Source organism: Typopeltis vanoorti, chromosome 23 (assembly GCF_054136105.1).
Source record: "Typopeltis vanoorti isolate ZY-2024b chromosome 23, IOZ_Tvanoo_1.0, whole genome shotgun sequence".
In the NCBI taxonomy this organism is placed as follows: domain Eukaryota; kingdom Metazoa; phylum Arthropoda; class Arachnida; order Uropygi; family Thelyphonidae; genus Typopeltis; species Typopeltis vanoorti.
In genome coordinates, this window is record NC_143571.1 from 96,080,223 (window position 1) to 96,092,735 (window position 12,513).

The 12,513-nt window shown below is 37.2% G+C and overlaps 1 protein-coding gene across 4 annotated transcripts in view; it reads right to left on the minus strand.

Moving 5' to 3' along the window:
- LOC150094086 (uncharacterized) overlaps positions 1 to 12,513 on the minus strand; it is a 608,624-nt gene that overhangs the window by 517,579 nt on the left and 78,532 nt on the right. For 3 of the 4 annotated variants that reach the window (XM_090413213.1, XM_090413214.1, XM_090413215.1), the window contains one exon: positions 9,081 to 9,232. The exons of the other annotated variant lie outside the window; for it this stretch is intronic. The gene's annotated coding sequence lies outside the window, so the exon portion shown is untranslated. The remainder of the gene's footprint in view (positions 1 to 9,080; positions 9,233 to 12,513) is intronic. 4 annotated transcript variants of the gene reach the window in all.

Sequence of the window (12,513 nt, forward strand, 5' to 3'; positions counted from 1 at the left end):
GAAGAACAGAAATTTTACAAAATTTCTTATGCACACAACTAATTGATAATTCATCAACTTTTTATAACTATAAAATTACTTGGCATAACGTTTCTTTCAATACATGAAAATTCAAAACCAATTAAATGAATGAAACTAGAGTATAAGTCCAACAACCTTTCTCGTTTAGGATCACAAAAAAAAGTCCACATAACCAGGACCACTGCACGCACGCACGCACACACACACACACACACACATCTACTTTAGTCAGAAGAATGCCACCTGTTAACGGTTGTCTTGTTATCGCACGTGTGATATACTTCCATTATTTAAAGCTGCATTACTACCATTATCCCGTCCTCCAATAAATGCGAAGTCCGACACTGCGTAGAATAAGAACCTTCCTTCCTACCTTCAACACAACAGCAGATACCATATGGCGACGCGACTGCCAAGCCACGCCCAAGGCAGGTAGTGATTTATCTCAGCCTTCCTGTTTGCGTTGAAAGTGCACGATCCATTAACAGAATACCGTGTCGCATTCCGAGACAGCACAAACAAACTGTAGGAGTGTACCATGACGCCTGTACTTGTTAGACACTTGAGAAATTAGAGAATCTAATATATATAAAATAATATATATTATTCAAACAACACAAAAATGTAAAATTAAACTTGCCAGGAAACTATATTTTTGTATAATCCTTTAACCAAGTGTAAGCAAATAGAGTTTGCTCGTGAAGTATATTCACAACTAGACTACTTGTATATACAGACTAATGATTTAACATTAATTGCCTTAGCATCCCATAATGCAAAGCACAACACAGAAATATGATAATCTGCATGTAATTCACCATTCCTTCTCGTACCTTTGATCATCACTTAATCCCCCACCCCTCATGGCTATACGAAATGAATGAAGCTGTTGACAGAGCAGTCCTAACCCAATAAACAACTAAGGTAATGCCTAGGAGCGGTAAATTTGGAAGGCGACAAAAATGCATCTCAGCCGTAAAAACACCATTATTTTGTTTCTAATTTTATATATTTTCTGGAACTGGACCTATACTATACCAGAATCACCTATAGATGACAATTTATGTCATACTGACAGTGGATGAGTTTTTAAATTAAAAAAAATAATAATAACGAAGATGGCTTCAAATACAGTGTAAACAGAAAGCATGAAGAGGACGAGAAGATAATTCCGTGAGTTTAGATTCTTCTGACTAGGGCATGACTCTGGATATCATCAAGCATTCTCAGCAAAGAAAAGTTTGGTGCTTCACCACAAAGTGAAAACAGTGTGATGATAACGTTTAGATGATTTGGAATTTAATTAGTGTGAAGTTGTATAGGTGGGAAGAAGTGTCTTGAATGGAAAAGGACACCAAGTTTTTCAAGAATGTGGAGGCTATTATGTACAGTATATGTCATTCCTACACAAGGATTATAGCGAATAAATGCTGTGTGATATTTATGCCATGAAAGACTAAAGTGATTTTAACTGAAGGTGAATTAGCCAGCTTATATGAAGGTTTTACCTTTTGGAAAAATAAATAAATAATGGCAAATACCTGTTCTGGTTAACAGGCAAACCGGCCTGAAGACGTATTTTTCAACAGACATAATGCACTGGTCTCGTAGCTCCATTAGCTTCTGCCGTAATACTTAGAATAACCCAACAACAATAGCAAACCTTCACTCTGACTGGATGGAATTTAATAAAATTTGAGTTCCAATACGCATAAAATATAATTTCCATGTTATTCAGTTTATTTTCCATCGCCACACTGTTACTGGTAAGATGATTCAAAGTGATTAATGGTTGTGCACTGGCTGGATGGAATTTAAATTTAGTATTTAAGATATCCATTAAAACTGTTTTAAATCAGACCATTTGTGGTAACAAAACAAATGATACTTGACATTGAATTATGTTGTTTTTATCCTTTACAAACAAAAGTTTACACGTCATCTGCTTCCATACACGACTACTTGTGTATGGAAGCAGATGACTTCACATTACACTGCCATCCGTATCCCTGCTAGAACACAGTTCAAAAAAGGGTCGAAGTTTCTCAAAGCGCTATAACTTGACACGTTCGTCGGATTATTATAAAAGTATATCACTACAGCGCGTTTTGAAGAATGTAAATTTGTTACGAAAATAGTGGTGCTTTTTTTAATATTAAAAAAAAACGCGCTGTAGTATATCACTACAGCGCGTTTTGAAGAATGTAAATTTGTTACGAAAATAGTGGTGCTTTTTTTAATATAAAAACAACGGAAAATTCAACTCTGAACAATTTCGAACTGTATTGTATAGTATGCCAGTCTGATTCGCAGACTTACTGGTGTACCCACCTCTACGAACAGGCTGTATGGGTTTTCTCCCACCATAGGCTTGAATGTTTGTAAATCTCTTGAAGTGGCAGAGGAACCACCACCCCAATTACTGTAGGTCTTTCCATGTACTACAACAATAGAACTAATCTATACCTTCCGAAGCAGTTCTACAGCATTAAAAGAAACATGAAAGCTCCACGTTTAATCTGCAAAGGAGTATTTCATGATTATTTCAATTTCTGCACAGTTCAAATAATGCGATAATCAATATACATGTTAGGACTAAATCCAAAGCGGAAAACGTTTGAAGTCAACAAGATCATCCTTGTCATAAAACAAAACGAAATAAGACTGAATTTTGTACGATAACTGCAGTTTAGCTGCGATGAATGAACAGTCCTGATCTAAGGAAACTCAAACATCAAATGGTCGTCAACGTAATTTTCGTCAAAAAATATACCTAAAACTTTCTAGGAACAACTAAATGTAAAAAGATAATACAGCAGAAGGAAATAAAATTACAGAAGTAGTTTCAAAAAATAAACTTTCGATATATACAGACGTGTATATATACAGGGTGTCTCAAAAAAATGTATGCACACTTCAACAGCTGATAACTCACTTAGTTTTTGTTATTTTGCAGGTTTAACGGATTTGAAATAATGGCTGAAACCAGACTAAGCTTCGAGGAAAGAAAACTTATCCTAAAATGCCACTGTAAGTATGAAAATGTAGTGGAAGTGCAAAGACAGTTTAGAAGAGAATTTCAACGAGATCCACCTACGAGACTTACTATCACTCGAATTAGAAATAAATTTGAAGAAGATGGAACCGTTCAAAATGTCCATAAGCAACATTCAGGAAGACCATGAACAGCTACGAGGCCCGCAACAGAAGAAAGTTTGATTGACACGTATCGTCAAAGTTCAAGAAAGTCTGTGTGACAAGCATTTCGTGAGATAGGAGTATCAATATCAAGTGTCCATCGCATGTTGAATCGCAGTCATTGGAAAAGTTACATTCCAAGAAGAGTACACGCTCTCAACGAAGATGATTCGGATAGGAGAATACAGTTTTGTGATTGGTACTTGGAAACCATCGAGATGTGAGGACCGATCTTGATGAGACTCTACCCCAACTGATGGATTGAAAGAAGAGGTTCTGTAAAATATCCCCCCCCCCCCAAGCGTTCACCAGACCTCACGCTAATGGACTTCTTATGGGGATTTATCAAGGATAAAGTTTACATTTCAAAACTGGCAACAGTTGACGACTTGGAAGCAGCAATTGAAAGAGAAGTTACAAGATGCAATTATTCTCAGTGTATGCAATTCCATTGCTGCAGGTTATCAGCAGTGCCTGGACCAGGACGGTCATCACTTTGAATACAGACGTTGAGGGATGAAAAGTACATTTATGTAGTGTACTTTACAATGTGAAAGTTAACTGTATTATAATAAATACCAACTTTATGATCATTCAAAGTGTGTATACATTTTTTTGAGACGCCCTGTATGTATATGTGTGTGTGTGTGTATATATATATATATATATATATCAGGGGCATGGGCGTCCGCAGAAAATTTTCCAGGGACGAGCAAAGCAAAGTTTTCCGAGGGGGGGGGGGGGGAAGCTTGGAGATAATAAATCATACATCAATAAATTTTAATTTAATTTTTTTGTTTTCTTTTTTCACAAGTAGATTCCGTGTGGGGGGAAGTGCCCCGTTTGCGCCCACAACTCTGCAGACTCATGCAGGGGGCGTATATTCAGGGTGTGCGGGGCATACCCACGGAATAGCAATATCACCGATATTATATTTTTGCATTTAGTCCTGACTCCCCTGATTGTTGACTGGCTTCGTGTGATTCCTATAATTAAACACAATATACTAATGCTTCATTAATAGGACATTTTTCGACGAGTAAACATTGCATCACATTCGCGTTAATAACCCGGGTGTAGTCCAGCACGGACACTTTTGAGTCCTTTAAACAGACGTATAGATGGCGCAGCGTAAGGCAAGGTAGGGTGTGCGCTGAGACAAGAGTACCCAGAAATCAGTGGCTGTGATTGGTTATTGTGTCAACCAATCCAATTGAACAATGTCATTTGTCATGGGTTATTATTATTATTATTATTGTTCCGGGCAACTCCAAGGAGTCGACAGACTCATCGAGGGAGGCCCTAACAACTGTTCGAGAACAACTATTCGACATTGACACAGTATCTATCATACCTTGCCTTGAACTCATTCACGATCATAGCACCCACAACAGACTCTGGAAGCTTATTCCACTCATTCACCACTCTCCAAGTAAAAAACCTAGCTCTAACTCCCTTGTCAACCACGCTCTTGCCCAGCTTCCATGCATGGCCCCTAGTCCTCCCACCACCAGTCATATTTTCAAAAATATCTTCTGGATCAATCTTATAGAAACCCTTCAGTAATTTGAATTTCTCAATCATATCATTCCTCCTTCGCCTATCGTCCAATCTCTGCACCCCACAAATCTGCAACCTATTCTCATAAGGTTCATTCCACAGACCTTCTATTATCTTGGTCACTCGTCTCTGGATCCTCTCCACTTCCTCCCCATCACGAAGAAATCCTGGTGCCCATAACTGTGCACAGTAGTCCAGATGGGGTCTTATCAAGGCTCGATACAGAGGAACAAGAACTTGTTTGTCTCTGCGTGTTAAAGTATTTTTCAGAAGCCAAGTGATTTGATGAGCTGATTTAGTCACTTTTGCAATGTGCCCCTAAACTTCAATTCCCTATCCACCAACACTCGCAAATCTCTGGACTCTTCAATCTCATGGAGTACGGTTCCACCAATGTGATATACTGCTGCAATTCTTTTCACCCCAAAGTGCATAACCTTACACTTTGCCACATTAAATTGATATCCATTTTTCCTAGCCCAGTCCTCCAAACTATCCAAATCATCCTGTGCACTCACAATTGCTCTACCCAACTTTGCATCATCAGCAAACAAGTGAACACTTCCTATCAAATCCTTTCCTATATCATTGATGAACAAATTGAAAAGCAGTGGTCCCAAAAACAGAGCCCTGCGGCACACCACTAGTCACAAGCTGTCTTTTAGACTCCACTCCTGAATAAACCACTCTCTGGTGTCTCTCCTTCAACCACCCTCCTATCCATCTCACCAACCCTATATCTATCCCCATATGCTCCAGTTTACTGATTAGGGTTCCATGTGGTATCCTGTCAAAGGCCTTGGCAAGGTCCAGTAGTATCACTGTAAACCCATTACCCCTATCCAGTTCAGCCGTCACTGTGTTATAGAACGTGAGCAAGTTACTGAAGCATGATCTATCCTTCACAAAACCATGTTGTCCCCAATACAATATCCCATTTTCATCTATCCAATCCTGTATTCTTTTCTTGACTAATTTCTCTAAGACCTTGACAATGATTCCTGATATGCTAATCGGCCGGTAATTTATAACAGTAGTCATGGAACCACCTTTACGCAGTGGAACTATTTTCCCCTCTTTCCACCCGCTCGGGACTAACCAAGACCCGAGACTCAAATTAAACAAAATGGTCAAGGGTACTGACAATTCTTTAGCTGCTTCTCGTACGACACGAGCTGGTATACCATCCAATCCCACGGATGTATTGACATTGAGATTATGCAATAGACTACTCACCTCCACTTCATTCACCACAATTCCTGTATAATCTACTGGTTTATTCGTTTCTGCAATGTCACTACCTGGGTGATATATTCTTGCAAAGTGCTCACTCAGTAGCTCAACTATATCAACTGATTCAGTTACCTCCCTACCATCGGCATTCTTTAAAATCATCCTGCCATGTACATTTTTCCTTTTACTTGCTACATATCTAAAAAACTGTTTAGGATTCTCTTTAGCCTACATGGCCAATGTTCTTTCGTAATCCTTTTTTGCTTTTCTTACCACACTCGTTACACTTCTGGCCTGCGCTTTATACCGTTCATGTGCCTGCCGGTCACCGTTCTCCTTAAATTCCCTCCATAGTTTTTTTATTTTTATTTTTTTTTTTTTTGCAGCTCAAGCTTAATGGTGTTATTCATCCATTTAACCCCTACTTGATTTATTATTCGGACTCTAGGTATACAGTCAGCCATTGCTTCATGCAAGCACTTCTTAACTACCTCCCATGCACTATCAACTTCTAGTCCTTGCAGTTGTACATGCCATGGCACTGAACCAATCAAACTCCTAAGCTTGTCATACTTTCCAGCCCGATAATTCCACATGTACCCTGTCTTAATTGAAAATTCTACACCTTTAGCCACCTCCCAAGTTAAGACCCTATGATCACTCTCACCGATTGGTGGCAATGTGGTCATATTTGTTACAGCCAAATCCTCAGATGTAATTACTAGGTCAAGTACTCTCTGACCCCTAGTATTTTCCATTACATGCTGTCGCAGATAGTTATCCCTTAATAACCGCATAAAATCTAATTGCTTCTTCCCGTGTGTCCTCTCCTCACTCCAATCAATGCGACCATAGTTGAAATCTCCCATAATAATTACCCTCCTTCCACTCATTTCTTCTATTTGCTTGTGCATACTGTCACCACCATCTTTTCCATCACCTTGTCTATAGCAGCACCCAATTGTATATTTAGTTCTACTAGCCACAATCTCACACAAAATGGCCTGAAATGTGCTCTTTTCTCTATCCTGCAATTCAACTTCTATTCTCCTTGGCTGTAGCTCATCAGATATCATCAACAATACTCCTCCCCCCATTTTATTTTCCCTGTCATTCCTAAACACACTGTACCCATCATATTCAATCCTACTAGCTATATCATCTACAGTCAGCCATGATTCACTAATACCAATAACCTGTGGTCTGGAAGTGCCAACCATGGCCAAAAACTCTTCCTTCTTTTTCCTAATACTCCTAGCATTAGTGTACATGAATTTAAGACCCCCATTAGCCCCAACCCTACCTTGATGCGTTATATTAACTATCGCACTCTGATTTGTTGTCCTTATTCGCTCGGGCGTATTATATTCATTCATACATTCAACTGCCTCCCTAAGGACTGTATATCTACCCCCCCCCTAATAAATCTAGTTTCCCTTAATTTGCACATCCATTACATTCAGCAACACTTTCTCAAGTCTCCTGACACCGTAACCATTCAAATGCAAGCCATCTTATATAGATCCTTTCGCCCATCGAACTCACTCCACAAATTCCACACCACTCGTCATACATAACCCACGCATAAAGTCATTCGCAATTATGGCACTCCTTTTTTTTTAAACATTTCACTGTCATACCGTGGCAAAAGACTAATCATTCTAACTCTCTCACTCTTTTCTTTTGTTACCTCAAACAATTCATTCAGGTCTTCTATCATTTCCATTTTATCTCCTTTCAAATCATTCGTACCTGCCAGCCACAACAATCATTTCTGTTGTTGTTGTTTTTGTTTTCTGAGTTTCATCTTTTTTTTTTTGTGCGTGAAGTGTGAACTGACGTATTTAGGACACTGACATAGACAAGTTTTTAATATATAATTTTCAATAAATAATTTATAACTTTTTTGCCCATATTTACAATGGGAAACAGTGTAGATATGTACATATTGCCCCCACTCTAAGCCACTTGGTTACAATTAATTGATAAATTAAAGTATTCAAAGTTGTTATTATTATTATGTGACACCTACAATTAATTGCATTGGACCAATTAAGATGATCGCCGATGCGCTACGCACACTTAAAACTTTCGTATACCAATAAAAATGCAATCATACGATCAAATTGACGTGAATTTTATAGCAAGGGTTGCATACGCCAGACGACAGCATACCTAACCGAAATGGGCACGCGATGCCACTGATTGTGTGTGTGTGAATATCTTCAGGAAAATCAAGGAAGATGGGACACAAAGCTAATGGAGATGCCTGTTCCCCAACTGAGTGGGCGCCATTTAAACAAATATGGAATACATAACGAAAAACAAAATTCAATTATTCCACAGTTTTAATGAATTACAGTTACTATTAGGCATACTGTGCTTCTTACAAACATGCCTTGCGAAAATTTGCAGTCGAAAAATTTATGGACTCTTAGTATAAACAATGGGATTCTATAAATATTTAAGGAATTCAGAAACCGAAGAAAATGGATTTTTAATACGGTATAAGATTTAAAAAAAAAAAATGCAAACAATGAAATAATTATAACAGTTACAGCACGATGACAGGAACTGAAGATACCATGCGATATAACTTAAAGAAACAAATGGCAAAATAAAGCAAAATATATTTTAAATAACTAAACCATTAATAGATGTTTCAGCTATTCCCAATCAATGCACCACTCGGTAGGGTTCATTCCGATGAAGTCCGAGTAAAACTCCCCTTTGTAGAATGAACCTATAGCAGCCGTAAATGTTTACAGATTGCAAGTTTAGGATTACTATTTCAATGAATGGTGTGTTTACAAAAAAAAATTTCATCAAATTCACAGAAACAAGTCGGCAGAAAATAAAATAAAATATTAATGACCTTCCATAAAAAAGAAAATCTTGTGTCATGATGGGAACGCTACATAAAGTACCGTAGCGAAGTGGGTGATTAACGCGATATAAAGAAAAGATGGGGAAGGAGATGCGTACTGTATATTCCGGAATATTAAGATGTAACAATGCTCCCTAAAATATTTTAAAAGCAAACATATTCAAAGCACAAATATACTCACATTCCATCTGAAATTCAGGCATACACTAAGATATTCATCCCTCCTCCACAAAAAACTGCTATGTGCCTAAGAACTCCTTTGGGGTACAAATATACTAAAATGGTACTGGAAATCACAGTGGAAATACAATTGGAGTCTGTTTATCCTCTCGCCTGAAAAAATAAAATAAAATAAAATAAAATAGCCACAAGATAAATCTGAGAGAAAGAGTACAGAGTTCAATGTCAGTAAGGAAATACTGAGTACACATATTACTTAAAATTATAATAACGGAATTAGCTCACGTGAAATATTATTTAATAGTAGAATATTCGCCTGAGTATCACAGGCATCTTCAGTACATGTAAAAATTATGTAAGTTATTTTGAACATATCATCGACTTCATATGTAAAGGTTTTTAATGCGTCTCGTGATAAGTTAAAGCGTAAGTTTGATGCATTGGTCCCTAGATCCGCTGCTAATGTCTATAATACAGATAAAGTAGTTATCACTATTTCCGGCCGTCCACTAACAGACAGTGAAAGTCATGTATTATCAAAAAGACATAATTTCGCCATTGTTCCGAATACCCATGATGGATTGTTTTCTTAGCAAAGACAGAGGTATTCGATCCTTATCCCAAAAAAACAGCTAACAAGACGCGTTTTGAATGTGCAAAAATTCTTTTTAATGCCAAGCCTCCTCGTCCTAATCTTTCTTACTCGGAATTAAAAGCACTGAAATCAATGAAAAACAATAATAATTTAAATATTACGAAAGCTGACAAAGGGAAGGCTGTAGTTGTTCAAGACAGAAGAGAATATGAGAGAAAAATGTCTCTACTGCTCCGCGACTATTCAACTTACAGGCCCCTCACATCGGATACTACCGGTATCCGGTATCAATTAAAAAGACTTAATTCTCTTATAGATAATGTATCTATATGGGATGAAGATCAAAAGAAAAAACTTAAAACCTCTTTCGGTCGTCCACCTAGATTGTATGGTCTTCCAAAAGTTCATAAACCAGTCATCATTCCGTTAAGACCAGTAGTAGATTGTATAGGTTGTCCCACTTATAAAATTTCAATTTTTTTTTTTTTTTAATCAAATTTACTCACTTCTTCAACTAGAAGAACCGCTACATATAAAAAAAAAATTCGTTTCAAAAATAAAATTTCTGATCTTCATCTGGAAGCTTCAGATATTATGATTGGTTTAGATGTTTCGTTATTTACCAATGTTCCTTTATCTGACTCCAGTGAATTACTGCAACAAGAATTTCCTTCAGACATTGTTAAAATATTCGATTTTGTACTGCATTCTGGTTATTTTTCCTTTAAAAACAAGTTGTTAATCAACAAATCGAAGGAACAGCAATGCGGGCAATTCTATTTCTCCTGCTATTGCCAACTTAGTGCGTTGTTCAAAGTGCTCCATATAGAGCACTTTGAACAACGAATTTTTGACATTTCACCTAGACCTACTCATTGGTTCAGATATGTAGATGACATTTTTGCTATTTGGAAGGGGTCTTCTGATGAATTACAACAGCTTCTCGCTATATTAAATGCACTTCATCCAAGGATCCAAGTTCACCCTAGAAGTAAAAGTAAATAAGCAGTTAGCCTTTTTAGACCTTTTAATTCTTCGCCAACCAGATGGTAGCCTACATTTTTCAGTCTATAGGAATGAGACTCATACAGTCCATTATATCCATGCTGAATCTCATCACCATCCTAGTCAAAAGGCAGAAACAATTAAAACACTGGTTCATCAGGTCCACACCTTTTGTTCTTCAGAGGAACTATTACAGAAAGAATTGCAGTATATTATTTCCTCTTTTCTATCTGATGGATATAAGAATTCTTTCATCAAAAGAGCTTTAAGTAGTTTTGATATATCTTCCTCCGCAAATACAGAAGAAATAACGCGTATTCCTATCCCTTATGTGCACGCATAGCATTAGTGAACGCATAGCGAGTCTTAAAATCACTAAATATTTTTGTTGCCTTTCAACCAATCGGAAAAATCGCCACTTTTCTCACTTCTCCAAAGGACAAGCTTCCACATCTATGTCATCCAGGTGTCTACCAAATTCCTTGCTATAGTGGGTTATCTTATTTCGGACAAACGGGAAGATCTGCTTTTATTCTGATAGAAGAACACAAGTCGTATATTCAATACTTTGAACCTGAACAGTCTGGACTTTTCAGAGCACGCCATCAACACTAGACTTAGAGTTCATTGGAACAAGACAAAAGTCGGTTCCTCACGGAACAGCTTTATAAAGAAACGTGAAACTTTACTTCACTCGCCCAACTTAAATAGATCCGATGGTCTACGTCTATCCCCTTTAAGGGAGATAATGCTCTTTAATTCAGCTAACCTTTCCTAACTTTATAATTGTATCAATATATATGTATATGGTTTGTTTTTCTTTATAAGTTAGGAAACTTAATGACCCTTGTTCAGTTATCTTACATGAGCTATTTAGGTGGCGCCCTTTGAAATTGTCAGTTATTGTTTTAATTAGCCTTTTCACGTGTACTGAAGATGCCTGTGATACTCAGACGAAAATTCTACTATTAAATAAGATTTTACACGAGTTATTCGTTATTATAATTTTAAGTAATAATTAGAGTTCAAAATGGGAACAAATGCGAGTTGAAAAATAGCACAATATGCCGAGATAATAACAATGCAGAGTTTTCGGCAAGATTTGAACAAAAATGCATACTTCGGTTTGCAATGTCTCTGTGAAGGTAATTTAATTTCAAGCACCATGTGGATAAGTATCAGACTCACTAGACGAGCTGATACCAAGATTTGTGTCAAATTAAGTAAATATTACGTCAAAAATTTTATGAATATATCAGTTAATCACATTGCTTAGAAGTATGTATGGATCCGCCATGTCACAATACTGGTTGATGTCAAGTTTCCCTCGCCTTAACGCACTGTGTTTCCTCTGAACAACGCTTTCTTTAGATAATTGTCATCTCTTACTCTCAACTTCTCAAATACTAATCTGTCTACTATTCATAAAAATATAATCAATGAAAGCATTTTGGGGAGGGGGGGAGCAAAACGTTTTCTAATTACCGTTACATTATGCAATTATTTTTGAATTAACCCGAAGTGGCAAATGAAGATGTTGCAGTACTTTCCTCCCAAAAGATGAAATTTACTCTGATTTGACTTACAGATAAAACAACACAAACCAACAGAAATACTAACTTATTTCTGTGGTTCTTCATACCTAATGCCCATGTCTTACTGAAGAAGAATTACTTCCTGGAGATTCGTATATACGCAACTGAAGAACTAAGGTGCATATTAGTGTTGCTGAAAGCTTATCGCCATATTGATTTATGAGGGCCTATGCATGTCAAAGTATACCACCTTTTTCCAGGATACCCCCACATACTGTACTGACCAGGGAAGTGGCTAA